At 41.0% G+C, this 23,602-nt stretch overlaps 1 protein-coding gene across 3 annotated transcripts in view; it reads left to right on the top strand.

Annotated features, from left to right (window-relative positions):
* Positions 1-5,239: 5,239 nt before the first annotated feature.
* The window catches only part of LOC126248608 (E3 ubiquitin-protein ligase RNF34), an 88,064-nt gene continuing 69,701 nt past the window's right edge, over positions 5,240-23,602 (top strand). The window contains exon 1 of one of the 3 annotated variants that reach the window (XM_049949771.1): positions 5,240-5,375. The gene's annotated coding sequence lies outside the window, so the exon portion shown is untranslated. Of the gene's footprint in view, positions 5,548-23,602 lie in introns of all 3 variants that reach the window. The other 2 variants (XM_049949751.1, XM_049949761.1) reach the window with 2 other exon arrangements.

Raw genomic sequence — 23,602 nt, 5'->3', positions numbered from 1 at the left:
CCACGCTGTCGCGGCATGCTACCAGTGTTAAAGACTGCGATGGAGCTCCATATGCCACGGCAAACTGGCTGACACTGACGGCGGCGGTGCACAAATGCTGCGCAGCTAGCGCCATTCGACGGCCAACACCGCGGTTCCTGGTGTGTCCGCTGTGCCGTGCGTGTGATCATTGCTTGTACAGCCCTCTCGCAGTGTCCGGAGCAAGTATGGTGGGTCTGACACACTGGTGTCAATGTGTTCTTTTTTCCATTTCCAGGAGTGTATTTTGGCTACTGTCAGTCTCTTGCTACTTAGGGGGTAATATTTTGGTGATTCCACACACCCACACACCACCCACCCACCCACCCACCCACCCACCCACACACACACACACACACACACACACACACACACACACACACACACACACATATATATATATATATATATATATATATATATATATATATATATATATTAGCACAGCACTCCATACTCAAAAGAACAAAAAACAGTTAAAATGGCATGTAGCCATATTGGCACAAAACTTTGTAACAGGCTGCCAGTCAGCATCAGAAAGTCAGAAGATGTTGTGAAAGATATAAATACAAAAAATCAAAATGTAAAAATGGTCCAGTTAACCTAACTGTAACCTACATTTGGACAATTTCCATACAATATTTATTGTCTATGGATGGATTAATAAAATAAAATAAAGATCACATCCCAATAACGAAACAATATCACCAAATCACCAATGTAGCCAAACATGCACTTAATTTAGTTAATGTCAAAGTGGTTCATATTATCCCACTGTCCTGTTTTAAATCAGATGTTAAAAGGAGGTTCAAAAAGATTAGCGTTTCACTTTGGTTCTTTTAGGAAATTAATATTAAAATATCAAAATACAATGAGATTTTTGCACCTTTTTGTTATGTATGAAAAGACGAATCCATCTTCTGAACAGCATATTAATAAAAGTTAAATTAATAAATATTAAATTAAAGTGTACTCTGAGTTGTTACTCTTATTGCTGTAACCCATATAGATATTTAGCACACAATATGTATCAAATTAGAAAGAACATGACAGGTGTCGGTAACTAATTTCTCAAGTACTGTGAAACTGCGAAAGTAGTGCAGCTGACCTTTTATATTATGTTGTTGCTTCTACACTGGCAAGCTATGAATGCATTATTAGGCATGCCGACACATCACGAGTGATTTATCAGGAAACGATAGTCTTTATCTTGAAAATAAATAGTGCTTGGTCTGACAGCTGATTGGGGTATGTTGCCAGAGGCGCAAAATGTCATGTAGGAACATAAACATTTGATCAGTGAGTTGTGTTGTCTGATTGTCATGTGTATTGTATTTCGTTTCTGAATGTATACCTGTTAATGAAAGTGGCTCAGTAACCCCCACCACATAACTCAATTAACTTGCTGCAGTGGGTTAATTTAGTTTAGTTTTTTATTTAGTTATGTGTTCCACTGGTCAGTCTCACAGTAACTGTTATGATGTGTAATGTGTCAAGCGCATAAGAAACACACACATGAATCAAGGTTTTGTTATGTATTTTTGTTTTTAAAGCTTAAAAATTGTATTGCCTGTCCCATTTCCTTAAATGGCAAAAATGGATGTATTATATCTATAGATTTATTTATTTCCATTCAAGAATTCATCTGTGGTATAGAAGGAGTTTTCAAGGACATATGATTTCAATTTATTTTTGAAACTATTACTGCTGTCTGTCAGGCATTTTACTTCAACAGGTAATTTATTGAAAAGTTTTGCAGCAGCGTATTTTACCCCTATCTATGCCAAAGAGAAGTTAAGTAGAGGATAGTGTAAGTCTTTCTTCCTTATGGAATTATAATCATGGATGTCACTGTTGTTTTTAACTGGTCCATGTTGTTGAGAACAAATTTCATTAGTGACTAAATGCGCTTTGAAACTGTTGTAAGAATTACTAACCTTTAAACAGATACCTACTAGATTTGCGACTATGAGCCTCACATATTATTCTAACCACTTTTTTTAGGAGTGAATACTTTTGCCCTAAGAGTTGAGTTCCCCAAAATATTATTCTGTATGACATCAGAGAGTGAATGTATGCAAAGTATGTTAGTTTACTAACTTCTATATCCTCAAAATTGGCAGTTATTCTGATTGCAAAAGTTGCTGATCATAATCGCCTTAGAAGATCCAAATATTAATATTCCAATTAAGATTTTCATCTATATGTACATCCAAAAACTTAGTATGCTCTACCCTGACTATTGACTTCTGTTGATATGTTATATTTATTGAAGGAACTGTACTCTTTGCAGCAGAAAATTTGATGTAGTGCGTTTCTTCAAAGATCAGAGTAAGCCCATTCGCAGAACCCAGTTAATAACTTTTTCCAATGACATTATTTGTATAATTTTCTATTGGAGTTTCTTTCACTGGATTAATAATGATGCTTGTATCATCGCAACCTATGTCAGTTTAGCTTCTTGCTTCGATAAGAAGGGATGTCATTCATGTATATCAAGATCACAAGGAGACACATGATCGAACCCTGTGGAACACCTAATGGAATTTCACCCCGGTTAGATGAAGGGGCAAACTTCCTTAAATCAACTAAACCACACAAACAAAGTTTTTGCCTTCCTGTTATGTAGATATGACATAAACCACTCACATGCTGTGCCATTTGTACCATAGAATTGCAATTTCTGTAACATAATGTCATGGTTTGCACAATCAAATCCTCTGGATAAGTAAGAGAAAATTCCTATTGGTGACATTTTACTATTTAAAGACTCTATTAAGTGGGCATTGAAATTGTATATTGTCTCAGTGCAGCAGCATTTTTGAAATCCAGACTGTGATTTACTAAGTATCTCATTACTGTTGAGAAGGCTAACCACTCTTGGATACATTATTTTCTCTGGGCAGTAATTATTGACATTTGCGGTGTACCATTTTTTGTAGAGAGGCTTGACAATGACATACTTTAACCTGTCTGGGTTACATACCTTGAGTTAAGTGATGCATTACATAGCTGACTCAGAACATCAGCTGTAACTGCTCCACATTCTTCTAATATCTTGTTAGATATGTCATCTACTTAAAAGAGCATTTATTTTACAAAGATTTTATGATTTCTTCTTATTTCACAAGAGGTTGTTAGGCGAAAATTAATCTGATTAAGATTTCTCAAAACTGACTCTTCCATGTGCTGCTTGGCCTTTTCTTTTGAACTATTCTCACCAATTTTTTACCTACATTTAAAAATGGTTGTTAAATTGATTATCTACTTGTGTACTGTTGGTTAAGATAGTCTCATTCTCTTTAATAGTAATACTACCTACCCCAGTACTCGCTTTTCCTGTCTCCCTTCTAACAACATTCCATATTTCATGATTTCCTGACACGTTTTCTCAGTATGTTACAATAATTTTTATAATGTAAAATTACTTCTGGTGTTTTATTAATTCTTGCTGTCTCATGCAGTTTTCTTTTTCTTTCTGAAGACACTGTAATATCTTTGGTAATCCAAGGTTTCTTTGAAAACTGTTTGTTGTTGCAGTTAGTAACTTTTGTGGGCAACAATGTTCAGAAAGGGATATAAATTTATCAAGGAATTAGTGGCATTTTTCATTAGCGTTTCATTCATTATATACATCTTCCCAATTAACATTTCTTAAACGTTCTCTGAAGTGCTCTATAGATATCAGATTGAGCAACTTTACACTTTTACTTAGCAGTCTCTGAACTGTACACCCTGCTAGATTTTATAAGTTTATCAGTTGTGCATCATGGTCTGACAATCCATTTATCACAGGGAAAGTGTGGGTCAGTTTTACATCCTATTGCTGTGCAAATACATCTATTAGAGTGCTACTATCTTCAGATGTATGTGTAGGGAAAACGATTATGTCATTAATAACACTTCTGGTTCACCACAGAATAATAACTTCTTCTTTCTGTCTGACAGAGAGCATAATGTGTAGTAAGACTTTTTTTATGAATAGGTCTGAGTCTCCTAATGGGGACATGTTCACTATTGCTAATATCAACACTACATTATCTAACTGTAGTTCACATGCACGAACTTTAAAGTGCTGATTGACACAGAATTTGCTTACTTTTACAATTTATTTATATCCTTGTTTTGTGTTAATGGCAACTCCTCCTCTATCCACATTAGATCTGCAAGTGTAAGTTGCTAAATTATACCTATTTATACTTACAATTTCTATCCCCACAGTCACTACTACTTTATTTTTTATTCCCTGGATATTTTAGATGAAGTAAATTGATACTACCCTTAGCTTTATCTCTAATTACTGTACATGAAGCTTCTTTTATACTATTTTTCTTGATTGTTGTCTGTCTGGAGTTTCGCTTTAACCTAAAAATCCTGTCTGCCTGGTCCCCACTAATCACAGGGATCAACACTTGTGTGACTGTGGCCCTTCCTACAATGGACCACTTGCATCTATGTTACGTTTTGGTCTCTCCTTTTGTTAACAATTAGGTCTGGTTCTTATTTTTTTTACAAACATTCACTACATGGAACCAAAATAATTATGCACTAAATATTCACTTGTTGTGAGAGATATAAATACAAAAAATGTAAAAATGGGCCAGTTAACCTAACTGTACACTAAATTACATGTACAACTTCCATATAACATCTATTGTCTATGGGTGGATAAATAAAATGAAATAAAGACCACATCCCAACAATATCCACAAATCACCAATGTAGCCACAACGTGCACTTAACTCAGTTAATGTCAAAGTGGTTCATGTTACCCCACTGTCCTATTTTACCCCATTTTACAGGAGGCTTTTAAAATAAACGTTAAAATAAATGTCTTAAATGAATTTTAAAAGGAGGCTTAAAAAGATTAGCTTTTTGCTCTGAATCTTTCAGGAATTTTAAAATATCGCTATATAATTATACAATATTATATAATATTAAAATATCGAAATATAATGAGATTTTTGCACCTTTTAGTTACATATGCAGAGACGATTCCATCTTCTGAACAGCATAACAATGAAAGTTAAATTAATAAATATTAAATTAAAGAGTACTCTCAGTTGTTACTCTTATTGCTGTAACCCAGATAGATATTTAGCATACAATATGTGTCTAATTAGAAATAATGTGACAGGTGTCAGTAACTAATTTCTGTAGTACTGTGAAACAGCGAAATTAGTGCAGCTGACCTTTTATATTATGTCGTTGCTTCTTCACTGGCAAGCTATGAGCACATTATCAGGCATGCTGACAAGTCACGTACGATTTATCAGGAAATATTCATTTTCCTTCTTTATTGTGACGATAGTCTTAATCTTGAAACAAAGTAGTGCTTGGTCTGACGGCTGATTGGGGTATGTTGCCAGAGATGCAAAATGTCACATCAGAACATAAACATTTGACCAGTGAGTTGTGTTGTATGATTGTCATGTGTACTGTTCATTTACATTATTCTGCAAGACAGAGTGGTTTTATAGAGAAATGTTGGGTGGAGGGTTTGGGCCGTCGTTAAGTAAAAGAGAAGCGGTACGTTTGAAGGGAGTGAGAATGGGCGGGTTTCTGCCTTAGTATAGCGCTAATATCCTCTCACTGAGTTAACTATTTTTTTATGGACTGTGGAATATTAGACATGGTTTTGTGCTATATTTTTGTGGTCATGTACAGTGTAATCGACTCAAAAAAGCTTGAAGTAACGGTTTCGGAAACAAAACGGATGTTAAGTGGTACTAGCAGCCCAAGATTCATGTCTCACAAAAACCTTTCACATGCCCCGTACACTTTTAATCGATATGTTAAATATTGCGCCTTTCCATCATGCGAAATTTATTGTAAGTTGCTTTGACTGTGTTAAGTTCCTGAAACCAATTTTAAGAACTTGCGACCAACAACGAAAACAATAATTACAAGATGTAAACACGTTTTACTGTGTTAGCGAAATGTTTCTCTTTCATATCGGTGTAAGGATGTGGATCAATTGACTTTAGAAATTGTGATTTTTGCATACGTTCTATTAAATACGCCCTCCCCAAAACTTGTTCATTTGGAATTTCATTAAATATGGAGGGTTATTGTTTAAACTTATCGAAATATAGTGTCTGCTTGCGGTATTACCGAGATTTTTTTTTTATTGTACGTGGCATTATAAATTGTTTGTCTGAGTCGAGAAAGAGTGCCTTCTTTTTCCAGCTGTGTATAAATTCAACTTCTTCATTGTACATTTAGGAATTCATTGAGAAGAGTTCATTATTGCGTCTTTCACTCAGTGTTTTGTACTCAATCAGTCGATCTCTGTATTCATCCGTTAACAATATACATTGTATGGATGTAGTCAATTACAATGTAGTTTCTTATCTTTAATTTGTTTCAAAAACTTGCATAATAAATACGTTTTATGTCAGTATATATAAATATTATTTTTTCCATATTCAGATATTCTTCAATGCTATAAAAACTGTGTGTTACTAAAAATTGTTTAAGATCTACCTTGAATTTAAGAAATCCTTTAATTTTCTTTATTGTAGAAGGCAATGCACTAAAAAGTATTTTGAGCTGGTAATTTATGTAAGCATAATAGGCACACAGCAATGATTCAGTGTTGCAACCTTCCTGAAGCATTCTTAGCACATAGCAGCATTTACTTAATTTTTTACTCAGAACTTCTAGATGCTTTTAAAGTGCTCATCCACCCATATAACGAGGAATTTTGTGAATGGAGCTTGTGCAATAACATAGTTCCCTAACTCAGCTTTTACTCTTCTTCTAGCTTTACTTTTAATATTACTGAAATTCATCAATACTGTTTTATCCTTATTTATGATCTAAGCATTATTGCTAAACCATTTTCCTGTCTCATTTATGTTCTAGAGACACTGCTGTAGATTATCCTCAGTGTATCCTTTTATAAAAATGCTAGTGTCATCACCGAACATCACAGTTTCTGCAACTGTCAGACGGTTTGGCAAATCGTTTATGTACACCAAGAACAACAGAGGGCCTAACACGGAATCCTGGGGCACTCCATATCTAGTTTTTTGAAATCTGAAAGACACTCTTTGCCTTCATGACATATTTGTATTTTCTGCTGTCTATCAGAGAGATAAGACTTGAAGCATTTGAAGGCAAGTCCCCAGACCCCATAACATCCTAGTTTCATAATAGTCATGGCTGATTAAATCAAATGCTTTAGATAAATCTAAGACTATTTCACATCTTAATTTGTTCTTGTACAAGGCATTTAGAACCATTTTCATGAATTGGAAGACTGCCGTTTCTGTGGGTCTGTTTTTTCTAAAACCGTTTTGAGCGTTAGTATTTTATTTTTATTCAGGAAGTGAGCTATCCTTTCATACATTACTCTTTCAATTACTTTAGAGAAACCTGACAATAATGGCACTGGCCTATAATTATTTATGTCAGCTGTACTATCCTTTTTGTGAAGTGGCTTTATCATTGAGAGTTTGTTTTGATGAGAACACCCTTGTCCTGAAAGAAGTATTAGTAATGTCCGCTGGGTGAGTATATACACTGGTAGAACTATGTTTGATTACCTTGTCTGGAATTCCGTTAATACCACAAGACATTTTATTTTTTAGTTTATTAGTAGCATTTTTAACTTCATATTCTGTTACTGGGTACAGAAACATTGTCTTTTCACAAGTTGGTACTTTTATGGGGTCGACAGAAGCGTCCGATCCCACGCGTCGGCTTTGACCTGTGACGTAAGGGTGTTGTCGTGTGTGACGTCATGACAGCGCGGAGTTTGGTTTGAGTGTGGCAGTCTCCAGTTCTGTTTTATCTTATTTTATTTATTTTTCTGATCTGTTCGTTCTATCTCGTGAGATTTTTTTTTTTTAATTTGAAAACTTATTACTTATTTTAATTATCTGTTTCCTCCAATTTCTGTTTTAGTTTATTATATTTATCTTTCTGATCTGTTCGTTCTATCCCGTGAGATTTTTTTTAAAGACAAAAAACACTAATCAGCTACTGAAGCATCTTTATCTTCTATGGGTTGCAAGGGTTACGACCCCTGGGGAGGTGGCTGTCTTCACTTACACGTTGTAGCTACGTAAGGTGTCTAAATTTGTTTATATTTAGTTTGCCCCCCACCCAAATCACCCCATTTCCCGCACTTGTCCCGTTAGTGTCATTAGGCTTCTTGTGGAAAGTGTGTGTGTGTGTGTGTGTTTTTGTTTCCGCCATATTGTGACGTCATGGGTCACAGCAGACGGGCGGGATCGGACGCTTCCGTATTTCCCTTTTATGTTTTTGTTGTTTGAATTGCACAGACTTTTAATTAGGTTCGGTGCGATGTTCACATAATGTTCATTGAATATATTGGCTACCTGTTGATCATCTTCTATCACTTTACCCTCACTTTTAATTTTGAAATTATGAGTCTTGGTTTTACGTTTTCCTATTGTTTATAACATTCCAAATCTATTTTGATTTATTGCTTCCCTTATTAATGTATGTATTATTGCTTAGCCATTTTGCTGCCTTTAAAACTTTCCTATAGATCCTTCTATATTTCCTGTAGTATGGTTTTATTGTTGTATTTATTATAACATGTTTACTTAGGTTTCTAAGGGTGGTTGCTGATATTTTTTTTTTAAATCCCTTGGGTTACCCATGTGTTTGTCTTCTCACTCAGTTTAATTCTCTGTGACAGGAATGCTACATTGTAGCAGTATTTATAATCAGTGAGAAAACTGTCATTTTTATTTTTGTTAGTGTGTGAATGTAGTGATGCCATCATCACAGTTTTGTATATCCTGCAACTAGCCATTTCTGCCATATTGGTGAAATCATCTGTCAAAGCAGATGACTAGAATTGGACACTTTTGTAATGGCCTGTGGCCTATCTTGTGTGAATTACAGTATTCTCGCAGATAAATTGAAGTTTTGTGGGATTGATGATACATAGCCAACCAATGAATAATATCATCTAACCAAAAAAAAAAAAAAAAAAAAAAATTGCAGGAAGTTGTACTTAGTAATTCAACCAAGTCTGGGGTCATAGTGCTGACTGGGGAGAAGAAATATCGCTGCGGTTCCCTGATGCTCAGTCTTGGGTGAGCTATTGGTCTTCATATCTACACCTATATCTATACTCCACAAACCACAGTGAGGTGCTTGGCATAGCATATATCCCATTGTACCAGTTATTAGGGCTGCTTCCCATTCCATTCAAGTATGGAGTGCAAGAAGAATGATTGTTTTAATGGTTTTGTGCCTGCTGTAGGTATCCTTCTTATTCTTATGATGCCTGTGTGAGAGAAATGTAGGGTACTGTAATGTATTAGTAGAGTTGTCATTTAAAGCGGGTTGTTGAAACTTTGTGAATAGATTTTCTTGGGGTTTTTGAGCCCTGCAGTTTAATTCCTTCAGAATCTGTGACATTCCGCCACAGATGAAACATATATGTGACCATTCATAAGGCCCTTCTTTGTATGTGTTAAATATCCCCTGTTCGTCTTATGTTGTATGGGTCCCGCACACTTCAACAATATTCTGGAACCAATCGCAAGAGTTATTTGTAAGTAATATGTTTTGTAGACGGATTGCGTTTCCCCAGTATTCTACCAATAAACTGAAGTTTACTGCTTGTTTTTTCCATGACTGAAGCTGTGTGATCATTCTGTTTCATATCCCAAGTGTTACATCCATGTAGTTGTATGAGTTGGCTGATTCCAACAATGACTATTGTTATTGAATACTAGGTTTTTTGTTGTGTGAAGTGCACAATTTTACAAGTCTGTACATTGAAAACAAGTTGTCAGCCTCTGCACCACTTTGAAATCTTTCAAAGATCTGACTGAATATTTGTGTACTTTCTTTCTGACAGTACTTCATTATAGATAACTGCATCATCTGCAAAAAAGTCAGACGTTACTATTAATGTTGTCCGCAAGGTCCATGAACAGCAAGAATGTCAACACACTTCCCTGGGGCACATCTGAAGTTAATTCTACATACGACGAAGACTGTCCATCCAAGATAACATGCTGCGTCCTCCCTGTTAAAAGGTCCTCAGTCCAATTACAAAATTCGTTCGAAATCCCATATGATGGTACTTCAACAATAAGCATAGATGTACCAGTGAGTCAAATGTTTTTCGGAAATAGAGACATACTGCATCTACCTGACTGGCTTGATCCAGAGCTATCAGTGTGTCATGTGACACAAGTGCCAGTTGGGTTTCACATTGTCAACGCTTTCTGAATCCTTGCTGGTTGGCACTGAGGAGGTATATGTAAATGATCTTCCATGTAACCGATGAAAGCAGAATAAGTTCTTTTTGGAGACAACATTAGTATTGTAATGAATCCAAGCATAGATACAGAAACAGAATAAATGATTAGCAAAATTCTTAATAGTACCGTTGACTTGTTTCTGTGAATGGCCTTGCCCTCAATTTTAAAAAGACACAACATACTCAGTTCTGCACATCTAGAGGTGCTACACCAGAGATAAGTGTAAGACATGGTGAGGAAATTATAAATAGGGTGTAAACTTCAGAATTATTGGGTGTCAATACTGATGAGAATTTAAATAGAAAAAAATGCGTTTTGGATCTCCTAAAACAACTTAGTTCCCACGATTTGCAATGACTAATTGCAAATGTGGTTGGAGAGACAAATCATTAAGATGACGTGTTTTGTGTATTTCCATTCAATAATGTCATAGTGAATAATGTTCCGGGGAAACTCGGATAAGAAAGAAAATCTTCATTGCACAAAAAGATGCAGAAAGAATGTGTGATGCTCACCCACGATCGTCTTGTAGACATCTGTTTAAGGAGTTGGACATTCTGACTACTGCTTCATAGTACATTTGTATTCCCTCACGAAGTTTGTTTTAAATAATTCACTACAGTTCAAAAAGAGTAATGATGTACATAATTACAATACCTGAAGGAAAAACAGCATTCATTACTCCACTTTAAGGTTGCCCTTAGCACAATAAGGGGTGCACAATGCTGCAACAAAAATTTTTGATCTCTTTCCAAGTGATATAAAATGTCTGACAGACAGCAGGGTAAATTTGGAAACAAGCTGAGAAAGTTTCTCCTTGACAGATCCATCTATTCTGTAGAAGCATTTCTGTTACTGTAATGTGTAAAAGGTGGTGGGTAGGAATTACTGACTCACATCATATATCTTTTTGTTCTTTTTGGAAAAAGAATTAGAAACTCTCAAAATGTAAACTTGTGTACAAATTAATTTGTGATGTAAATGTAAAATGACTCATTCCTCATCAGTACATCCTATTGTGCAAAATGAAAGTGACTTACTAATTAATTTCCTTCCTAATAGTCAAATCTATATTTGATAACAAATTTCATGCCCAAATTGCAAAACTCATCTACTACTTTGTGTGTCATTTCCTTACCAAATTTTCCCAACATCACCTGATATAATTAGACTGCCTTCAGTTATCCTTGTTTTGCATTTGTTGATTTTCATATCATATCCCTATTTCAAGATTAGATTAGATTAGATTAGATACAGAGTTCGTTCTATAAACCAAGAAAGAAAATGATTCTTGTGGTTGTGGAAGACGTCAAATTATAACACAGAAAACATAGAACATTTGACTATAATACTCACTTCTCTGATCATTTATCAAGAGATGGTCAAAATATGTGAATACATTAGACTAAACTGGAACTGCTAATATTTACAGAATTAATCAAATGTCAGAATGGAACACAGTATTTCAAACTCTGTTTAATCTGTGCTTTATCTGAAACCAAGTTTTTAATGGTTGCTGGTAGTTCATTGAAAATGTATGTTCCTGAATATTGGACCCCGTTTTGGACCAAAGTAAGAGATTTTATATCTTTATGTAGCTTGTTCTTATTCCTAGTATTGATTTGCAACAAATTTCAATAAGGAATAAATATACTGAGAAGCAGTGGTTAGAACAGTCTTCCTTGCATTGATTTGTAAATGATGAGCTTGAAATGAGTTTATTACATGCTTCCGCACTTTAAAAACTTTTGCTTGTTTGATGAGTTACCCCAAATATGATCCCATACGACATAATAGAATGAAAGTAAGCAAAGTATATATATCTCCTACATCTGACATCACTTGTGTGCCAAATACAGAGTTATTTAGGCATGTCAGTAATTCAGTGGTATTTGCTTCCCTTCCGACTTAATTTTAGAGTTGTAATCCCAGAAATTTAACAATGTCAACCTCTTCCAACTGCAAGTCTTCATATGTTATACACATGCTGCAAGGAAATCTCATACAGGTTCTGAATTGCAAATAGTGCATTTTTTCAAAGATCAGCAACAGTGAATTAGCTTTAAACCATTTATTAATGTAAGTGAAAATTTGATTAGCAGTCATTTCTAAATCTGTACTCGACTTGGTATTTATTGCAATGTTTGCATCATCTGCAAACAAAACAAACTTACCTGGCAATGTTACATGTGAGACATCATTAATGTACACAAGAAAAAGCAGTGGATCCAAGATGGAACATTGAGGAACATCACATGTAGTTAATTCCCAATCAGATGAAGACTCGTTGCTTACTCAAGACATTGTCCATTCATTTCAGCTTTTCTTCAGAGTCCTTTGCTGTCTCTGATAGAATTAAGATGTCATCAGGGAACCTCAAAGGATTTATTTCTTCTCCCTGAACTTCAGCATGGAGAGCTGCATCAAACCAGTCGCAGGACTGAAGACAACAACAACAACAACAACAACAACAACAACAACCACCTGAACTTCAGTTCCTTCTCCAAATGTTTCTGTGGTTTCCTTTACTGCTTGGTCAGTGTACAATTTGCACTGCTTCCCTTTAACATCTCTCGACTCTTATAACTGCTGTCTGGTTTTTGTAAAAGTTGTATATAACCATTTGACCCCTGCTACCTTCAGAATTTTGAAGCGAGTATTCCAGACAACATTGTCAAAAGCTTTCTCCAAGTCTACAAATGCTATAAACATATCTTCTAAGAGAAGTTGTAGGGTTAGTATTTCCTCATGTGTTCCTACATTTCTCCAGAATCCAAACTGACCTTTACTGAGTTTGGTTTCTACAAGTTCTTCATTCTTCTGTAAAGAATTCATATCAGTATTTTGCAGCCATGACATGCTAAACTGTTATATCAGTAATTTTCACATCTGTCTTGACCTGCTTTCTCTCCAATTGAAAATATTACGTTCTTCTTGAAATCTGAGGGCATTTTACGCGTTATACATTTTGCGTACTTGGTAGAAGAATTTTGTCATAGCTGGCACTTGCAAGGCTGTCACTAGTTCTGACAGAACGTGGTCAATGCCTAGGGCCTTGTTTGGACGTAAGTCTTTAAGAGCTCTGTCAAATTATTCTCCCCCTGCGGATCCAGGGGTAAGAATAGGCCTGTCGTAAGAGGCGACTAAAAGGAGTCTTACACCTTCAGCCTTAATGTGATGGTCCCCTGTAGGGTTTGACCTCCATTCTTCAAAATTTTTCTGAAAAGTGAGCCAATTGGGGAAGGGTGCCTTACACAGTGCATTGTGTCCATCGTGCCTTGAGATCTGTAGCCCGCTTTCTCGTCGGCGCATTCCAGTCCTGCTCATTTGCCATCTCTTGGGCAAGGACACCTTCTTGGGTGTGTTTACCATCATGCACTATGCAGTGTCACTTTCTGTGCCAACGATGACCATGGACTTGTTCCAGCACAGTAGCTAGTCCGTTGTGGTGGGGCCGCCATGTACCCTGTTGGTTGTAGCCCCTTGACAACATAGGGATTCCTCTGCTGATGCCTGCACTGTTAACTCCCCACGTATGCCAAGGAGTAGATGCCTGTCACCCTGGGACATCGGGACTCCCGGCAGTGACCATACTGCCAGGTGGCCTTTGCTGCGGCTGGCTGGCACCCGTGGGGAGGGCCCCTGGTCGGAGTGGGTGGCATTAGGGCGGATAATGCGCGATGAAGTGTACCACATGCTCACACTGGTGATCAAACACCAGCAGTCTCTAAGCGTTCTAAGTCTCAGTACAATGTAAGGAAGTAAGACCCTAAATCATTGGCTTCCCTGGCCACACCATAGGAGGAACACCATGCTGAGGATGGCAGCAAACCTTATTCACTCTGGTACCTCGTATGTACAAGAACTGATGGGGACTCCTTCGTTTTGATGAAGCCACAGTTTTTTGTAGACCATTTAGAAGAAAAGTGCGGTCGGGGTCAGTCTTGGTAAAAACAGCATCCTCTGCCCAGTCAAGAGGATTACTAGCTTGTGACAAGCTGGGGGATGTTCCGTTACCATCACACCTCATAAGAGCTTAAATATGGTCCAGGGTATTATATTTCACAGGGACCTTCTTTTGCAGTCTGACAATGAGCTGTTTGCAAACTTAGTGATGGGGCATTCATTTTGTCCGGTGCGTCCATCGGGGTCCGGGGGGTAATCAGGTTGCCACCAGTGCCTTCCTTTTGGCCTTCTAGGATGACCCAAGAATGTCAAGTTGGTAGTCTATTGTGTGATGTAAAGCCATGTATCCCTCCCCCTATGTGGTGCTTTAAGTGCTGGAAGTTCGACCATTTGTCTTCCCGCTGGACTTCCAGCGTCACATGTCGAGATTGTGGGTGTCCATCACATCCCAATAACCCATGTGCCCCGCCTCCTATCTGTGTCAACTGCGGAGAGCATCTATCCTCTTGGTCACCAGTCTGCAGGATTTTACAGCGCCAAAGGGAAATCGTGGAATAAAAGACCCTAGACCGACTGACACCTACACTGAGGCTAAGAGGAAATTTGAGCATCTACATCCTGTGGCTATGACCACCTCTTAAGCCCATGCTATGAGAATAGTTGTAGCCGCATCCGTTCTGCGAATTTCGGTTGGCTCTCAGAGCCGGAAGACTACACCTGCCCCCTTGATGGTGGGGGGGGGGGCGGCATTTCCCTTCCTGTTGCTCCCACACCACCTACTTCGGGAGGACTGCCCCCCCCCCCCCTTCGCCCCCTCAACCACCAGGGACACCAGTCCCCACTTCCCAGCCGGAGAAGTTTGAATCTTCTTCTTCACCTTTCACTAGGAAGGGGTCTCTTGGGTCACTCCTTTCCCAAGTTTCTGCTAGTGGGAAAGATTACTCCCACCAGTGGCTGAAGTGCCCAAAAGTAGCTAGTCATAGGGCTTCGCGATCATCCTCAGTCCTGTAGACTGAATCAGTGAAATCTTCCCAGCCAGAGAAACCCAAGGAGTAATGAGAGAAATCCAAAAAGAAGACCCCTTAAGGCCAAGGGATTTGCGGTTGCACGCACACCACCACTACCTACAAGCTTTGCTCCTAAGGATGAGATGGAGATTCTAGAGTCTGCTGAGGACCCAGATCTCGCCTGACCCACAGACACTATGGATACAGACTGCTCAGGAAATAAATTGGTGGCAGCAGGTCACCCTGAGGCATAAACTGCCTCATAGAATGTTCCATGCCTTCTCAGCCTCTTGATCGCGTCATCCTCTAGTGGAGTTGGGGTGGTTTTTTCCACTGCCTGGCTCAGCTACTGCAACTGTTTAGCTTGACACCCTCTTTCTGCATTGCCTTCCAGGAAACCTGGTTCCCAGCAATGCAGAACCCTGCCCTCTGCAGCTATAACGGATATTACAGGAACAATAGTGACAACAATCGAGTGTGAGGTGGAGATTGTGTCAATTTCCTCAACTCGGTACGTAGTGAACCTTGCCCCTTCAAACCTCTCTTGAAGCTGTGGCCGTCAGGATAAGGATGACTCAGGAAATAACTGCCTGCAACATATATCTTCCTCCAGATGGTGCAGTACCCCTGAACGCATTGGCTGCACTGATTGATCAACTCCGTAAACCTTTCCTACTTCTGGGGGATTTTAATGCCCATAATGGCACTGTGCTTACTGGCCGAGGCAGAGAGATCAAAAATGTACTGTCGCAACTCAACTTCTGCCTCTTAAATACAGGTGCCCCCACACATTTCAGTCTGGCACATGGCACATATTTGGCTATTGATCTCTTCAGTTTGCAGACCTGGCCTTCTTCCATGTATCCACTGGAGAGCACATTATGATGTGTGTTAGTGACCACTTCCTTACCTTCCTGTCACTGCCCCAGCATCAGGCGCACGGAGGCCTGCCCAGATGGGCTTTAAATAACGCGGACTGGGAAATTTTCACCTCTGCTGTCACTGTTGAATCTCCCTCACACGGTAATATTGATGTGATGGTTGAGTAGGTGAGTACAACTATTGTTTCTGCAGCAGAAAACGCGATCCCTCACTCTTCAGGGTGCCCACGGTGAAAGGCAGTCCCTTGGTGGTCACCAGAAGTCGCTGAAGCAATTAAGAAGCGTCGGCGAGCTCTATAGTGGCGTAAGCGGCACCCTTCCCTGGAGCACCTCATAGCTTTTAAACGGCTCCGTGCCCACGGCGAAAGGCAGTCCCTTGGTGGTCACCAGAAGTCGCTGAAGCAATTAAGAAGTGTCGGCGAGCTCTATAGTGGCGTAAGCGGCACCCTTCCCTGGAGCACCTCATAGCCTTTAAATGGCTCCGTGCCCACGTTCGCCAACTTCCCAAACGACGGAAGCAGAAGTGCTGGTCGAGATATGTCTCGACCATTGGGTGCCATAAATCACCTTCCCAAGTCTGGGCAAAGATCAAACGTGCTTTCGGGTACCAGACCCCAACAGGTGTTCCAGGTGTTACCATAAATGGCATGTTATCTATCGACGCAAATGCAATTGCTGAGCACTTTGCTTGAGCCTCTGCATTGGAGAATTACCCCCAGCCTTTTGCACTCTCAAATGGTGGCTGGAAGAGAAAGTGATTTTGTTCACTACACATGACAGTGAATCCTAGAATGCCCCATTTACAGAGTGGGAGCTCATCAATGCCCTTGCACATTGCCCTGACACAGCTCCTGGGCCTGACCGGATCCACAGTCAGCTGATTAAACGTCTCTCATCTGACTACAAGCGACATATGCTTGTGATCTTCAACTGTATCTGGTGCAATGACATCCTTCCATCGCAATGGTGGGATAGCACCATCATTCCGGTGCTCAGTCCTGCTAAAAAACCGCTTGATGTGGATAGCTATTGGCCCATCAGCCTCACCAACATTGTTTGTAGGCTGCTGGAACGTATGGTGTGTTGGTAGTTGGTTTGGGTCCTGGAGTCACGTGGCCCTACCACTGATAATCTTGAGTCCTTCGAGTCTGTCATCTGCACAGCCTTTTCCAGATGCCAACACCTGGCTGCTGTCTTTTTTTGATTTACGAAAAGCGTATGACATGACCTGGCGACATCATATCCTTGCCACATTATGTGGGTGGGTTCTCAGAGACCCACTCCAGATTTTTATCCAAAACTTCCTGTTGCTCTGTACTTTCTGTGTCCAAGTTGGTGCCTTTCACAGTTCCATCCATATCCAGGAGATATGCAGTCCCACAGGGCTCCGTATTGAATGCGTCTCTATTTTTAGTGGCCATTAACAGTCTAGAGGCAGCTGTAGGGCCACCAGTCTCGCATTCTATATGCAGATGACTTCTGCATTTCTTACTGCACCTCCAGTACTAGTGTTGCTGCGCGGCCCCTACTGGGAGCCATTCACAAGGCAGTATCATGTGCTCTAGCCCATGGCTTCCAGTTCTCAGGCGCGAAGTAGTTTGTCGTGCACTTCTGTAGATGTCGTACCATTCATCCAGAACCAGAACTTTATCATACTGACGATCCACTTACTGTAGTGGAGGCATATCGATTCTTAGGACAGGTTTTTGATGCCAGATCGACTTGGCTGCCTCATCTCTGTCAGCTTAAGCGGAAATGCTGACAGCACCTCAATGCCCTCCGCTGCCCGAGCAACACCAACTGGGGTGCAGATCGCTCTAAGCTGCTGCAGCTCTACAGAGCTCTTGTTCAATTCCATCTTGACTATGAGAGTGTGGTTTATGGTTTGGCAGTGCTGTCGGCGTTGCGTTTACTCGAACCAGTTTACCACTGTGGCGTTCACCTAGCGCCTGGTTCTTTTAGAACGAGTCTGGTGACTAGTGTCCTGGTGGAGGCCGGAGTCCCTCCATTGAAGGTGCACAACTGCTCGCTAGTTACATTGCACACGTTCGTAGTTTTCCTGCGCATCCAAATTATGGTCACCCACATCGGCGACCCAGGTGAGGGCTAATGATTGTGGTTCGCGTGCGTTCCCTTCTGTCTGAACTGGAGTCCTTCCCTCTACCACCTCTGCTTGAGGTCCATTCACATACAGCTCGATGATGTACACCTACGCTACGGCTTCACCTGAACCTTCCACATGGCCCTAAGGACTTAGTTAACCCTGCTGTCACTTCCTCGCGATTCTTGACATGTACCGGGGCCATGAACTGGTTTGCACCGATAGCTCAATGGCGGATGGTCATTTTGGCTTTGCATATGTTCATGGAGGACATACAGAACAGCACTCCTTGGCCATTGGCTGCAGTGTTTTCACTGCAGAGCTGGCAGCCATATTTCGTTCTCTTGAGCACGTCCGCTCATTCCCAGGCGAGTAATTCCTCCTGTGTACTGACTACTGACTCCTTGAGCAGCCTGCAAGCTATCGACCAGTGCTACCCTTGTCATCCTTTGGTAGCGACCATCCAAGAGTCCATCTATGCCCTAGAACAGTTCAGTCGTTTGATGGTGTTTGTCTGGACCCCAGGTCACATCGGAATCCCAGGCAACAAACTTACTGACAGGCTGGTCTAACTGGCTATGCGGAAACCGGTTCTGGAGATAGGCACCTCTGAACCTGACCTGCATTCTGACTTATGCTGCAGGGTTTTTCGGCTTTGGGAGACGGAATGGCATAACAGTACGCACAACAAACTGTGTGTCACTAAGGAGACTACAAATGTGTGGAAGCCTTCCATGGGGGCTTTTTGCAGGGAGTCAGATGTCCTCTGCCAACTCCGCATTGGCCACACTTGTGCGACCCACAGTTACCTCTTGCGCCATGAAGACCCGCCTCAGTGTCGGTGTGGTGCCCAGTTGACAGTGACCCATCTTCTGGTGCTCTGTCCCACTTTGACTGCCCAGCGATGGAATCTTGGGTTACCAGACTCGTTGCTGCTAATTTTATCTGACAAAGCCTCATTGGCTGATTTAGTTTTACGTTTTATTCGTGAGGGTGGGTTTTATCATTTGATCTAAGTTTTAGCGCATGTCCGTTGTCTCTGTGTCCTCCAACCTAGTGCTTTTAGGGTGGAAGTTTGAATGTGTTGCAGAGTGGCTGGCTTCTCCTTTTTATTTTCATGGCCAGCCAGCCATGGTCTTCTGCTTTGTTGTTATTACTCTCTTCATCTCGTTCCTGTGGTTTTCTTGTTCCTCTTTTGTCCATTTACACGTTTGTTGCCCTTCATCATTCTTGTGATTTTTTTTCCTTTCATTCTGTTTCGTTTTGTCAGTCTAGTTTGTTTTATTCTCACACTTGTGGCATTGTTTTATTCAGAACAAGGGACTGATGAGCTCATAGTTTGGTCCCTTCCTCCCTCTTTTAATCCAACCAACCAATCAAATTCTTCTTGCAGTATCATGTATTCCATTTCATCTTCATGTACATCCTCTTCCATTTCTATAATACTTCCTGCTAGTTCATCTTTCTTATATAGATACTCTATATACTCCTTCCATCTATTGACTTCCCTTCTTTGCTTAGGATTAGTTTTCCATCTGATCTCTTGATATTCACACAGCTGCTTTTCTTTTCTCCAAAGGTCTCTTTAATTTTCCTGTAAATCTATGTTTTCCGTAGTGATATATGCTTCTAGACCCTTACATTTGTCCTCTAACCATTCCTGCTTGTTGTTGTTGTTGTTGTTGTTGTTGTTGTGGTGGTCTTCAGTCCTGAGACTGGTTTGATGTGGCTCTCCATGCTAATCTATCCTGTGCAAGCTTCTTCATCTCCCAGTACCTACTGCAACCTACATCCTTCTGAATCTGCTTAGTGTATTCATCTCTTTGTCTCCCTCTATGATTTTTACCCTCCACGCTGCCCTCCGATGCTAAATTTGTGATCCCTTGATGCCTCAGGACATGTCCTACCAACCGATCCCTTCTTCTAGTCAACTTGTGCCACAAACTTCTCTTCTCCACAATCCTATTCAGTACCTCCTCATTAGTTATGTGATCTACCCATCTAATCTTCAACATTCTTCTGTAGCACCACATTTCGAAAGCTTCTATTCTTTTCTTGTCTAAACTATTTATCGTCCATGTTTCACTTCCATACATGGCTACACTCCAAAAAAATACTTTCAGAAACGACTTCCTGACACTTAAATCTATACTCGATGTTAACAAATTTCTCTTCTTCAGAAACGCTTTCCTTGCCATTGCCAGTCTACATTTTATATCCTCTCTGCTTTGACCATCATCAGTTATTTTACTCCCTAAATAGCAAAACTCCTTTACTACTTTAAGTGCCTCATTTCCTAATCTAATTCCCTCAGCATCACCCGACTTAATTAGACTACATTCCATTATCCTCGTTTTGCTTTTGTTGATGTTAATCTTATATCCTCCTTTCAAGACACTGTCCATTCCGTTCAGCTGCTCTTCCAAGTCCTTTGCTGTCTCTGACAGAATTACAATGTCATCGGCGAACCTCAAAGTTTTTATTTCTTCTCCCTGTATTTTAATACCTACTCGGAATTTTTCTTTTGTTTCCTTTACTGCTTGCTCAATATACAGATTGAATAACATCGGGGAGAGGCTACAACCCTGTCTCACTCCTTTCCCAACCACTGCTTCCCTTTCATGCCCCCTCGACTCTTATAACTGCCATTTGGTTTCTATACAATTTGTAAATAGCCTTTCGCTCCCTGTATTTTACCCTTGCCACCTTCAGAATTTGAAAGAGAGTATTCCAGTCAACATTGCTTAGCCATTTTCATTCCTTTCCCCAGCCGATGTTCACAAATTTTTCCATCTCTATCAGTTCCTACTATTGAATTGGAGTCCCCCCATCAAAATTAAATTTTTGTCTGCCGTTACTATCTAAATAATTTCTTTTGTCTCGTCAGACACTTCTTCAGTCTCTTCATCTGCGGAGCTAGTTGGCGTTTAAACCTTTACTACTGTGGTGGGTGTGGACTTTGCATGTCTTGTCTAAGGTATCTTCCTGTCACTGCCCCAGCATCAGGCCCACGGACGCCTGCCCAAATGGGCTTTAAGTAAGGTGGACTTAGAAACTTTCATCTCTGCTGTCACTGTTGAATCTCCCCCACATGGGAACATCAATGTGATGGTTGAGCAGGTGACTACAACAATTGTGTCTGCAGCAGAAACCGCGATCCCTCGCTCTTCAGGGTGCCCCTGGCGTAAGGCAGTCCCTTGGTGGTCACCAGAAGTCGCTGAAGCAATTAAGGAGTGTTGGCGAGCTCTACAGCTGCATAAGTGGCACCCTTCCCTGGAGCACCTCGTAGCCTTTAAACGGCTCTGTGCCCACGTTTGCCAACTTACCAAACGACGGAAGCAGAAGTGCTGGGAGAGATATGTCTCGACAATTGGGTGCCATACATCACCTTCCCAAGTCTGGGCAAAGATAAACGTGTTGGGTACCAGACCCCAACAAGTGTTCCCGGTGTTACTATAAATGCCATGTTATCTATCGACGCAAATGCGATTGCTGAGCACTTTACTCGAGCCTCTGCATTGGAGAATTACCCCCAGCTTTTCACACTCTAACGGTGGCTGGAAGGGAATGTGATTTTGTTCACTACACGCCACAGTGAATCCTATAATGCCCCATTTACGGAGTGGGAGCTCCTCAGTGCCCTTGCACATAGCCCTGACACAGCTCCTGGGCCTGATCGGATCCACAGTCAGCTGAGTAAACATCTCTCATCTGACTAAAAGCGACATATCCTTGTGATCTTAAACTGTATCTGGTGCGATGACATCCTTTCATCGCAATGGTGGGATAGCACCATCATTCCGGTGCTCAGTCCTGCTAAAAAACCGCTTGATGTGGATAGCTATTGGCCCATCAGCCTCACCAACATTGTTTGTAGGCTGCTGGAACGTATGGTGTGTTGGTAGTTGGTTTGGGTCCTGGATTCACTTGGCCTACTGGCTCCGTGCGAGGGCGGCTTCCGCCAGGGTTGCTCTACCACTGATAATTTTGTGTCCCTTGAGTCTGCCATCTGAACAGCCTATTCCAGATGCTCACACCTATTTGCTATCTTTTTTGAATTACGTAAAGCATACGACACGACTTGGTGACATCATACCCTTGCTACTTGTATGAGTGGGATCTCCGGGGCCCGCTCCCATTTTTTATTCAAAACTTCCTGTCGCTCTGTACTTTCTGTGTCTAAGTTGGTGCCTCCCATAGTTCCATCCATATCCAGGAGAATGGAGTCCCGCAGGGCTCTGTTTTGGGTGTCCCTCTATTTTTAGTGGCCATTAATAGTCTAGCAGCAGCTGTCAGGCCATCCATCTCGCTTTATCTGTATGCAGATGACTTCTGCATTTTATACTGCTGCTCCAGTACTGGTGTTGCTGAGAGTTGCCTACAGGAAGCCATCCACAAGGCACAGTCATGGGCTCTAGCCCATTGCTTCCAGTTTCCCACCATGAAGACTGGTGTCATGCATTTGTCGGCGTCGTACCGTTCATCTGGAACCAGCACTTCACCTTAATGAGGATCCACTCTCTGTAGTGGAGACATATCGATTCTTAGGTCTGATTTTTGATGCTTGTTTGACTTGGCTTCCTCATCTTCGTCAGCTTAAACAGAAGTGTTGGCAGCACCTCAATGCCTTCCGCTGCCTGAGCAACACCAACTGGGGTGCAGATCGCTCCATGCTGCTGCAGCTCTACAGAGCCCTTGTTCAATACTGCCTTCACTGTGGGAGTGTGATTTATGGTTTGGCAGAGCCCTCAGTATTACATTTGCTTGACCCATTGCACCATTGCGGAGTTCGACTAGCGACAGGGGCTTTTAGGATGAGTCCGGTGACAAGCATACTGGTGGAGACTGGAGTCCCTCTGATGATCAGACGTGCACAACTGATTGCCAGTTTAACGTTGCACACATTCATAGCTCTCCTGAACATCCTAATTACAGTCTTCTTTTCCCAACCATGGCAGTTCAACTCCCGCATAAGCGGCCCAGGTCAGGGCTAACGATTGCAGTTTGCGTGCGATCACTTCTATCTGATCTGGAGACCTTCCCTTTAACACCTCTCCTCGAGGTCCATTCATGTACGCATCCATGGTGTAGCTGTAGGCTGAAGCTTTGCCTGGACCTTACGCGTGGCCCTAAGGTCTCTGTTAACCCTGCGGCTCTCTGCTGTCACTTCCGCTAGGTTCTTGAAGTGTTCCGGGACTCTGAAGTTCGATGGCTGATGTAATGTTGGCTTCGCCTTTGTCCACACAGGCCATATTGAACAGCATTCCTTGCCCGATGGCTGCAGTGTTTTCAGTGCAGATCTGGTGGCCATGTCTTGTGCACTTCATTGTATCCGTTCATGCCCCGAGGAATCAGTTTCTTCTGTGTACTGACTCCTTGAGCAGCCTACAGGCTATCGACCAGTGCTACCCTCGCCATCCTTTGTGGTGT

Source organism: Schistocerca nitens, chromosome 1 (assembly GCF_023898315.1).
Source record: "Schistocerca nitens isolate TAMUIC-IGC-003100 chromosome 1, iqSchNite1.1, whole genome shotgun sequence".
Classification (NCBI taxonomy): domain Eukaryota; kingdom Metazoa; phylum Arthropoda; class Insecta; order Orthoptera; family Acrididae; genus Schistocerca; species Schistocerca nitens.
Note: the sequence above shows the minus strand (reverse complement) of the source record. Positions and strands in the feature narration are given on the sequence as shown.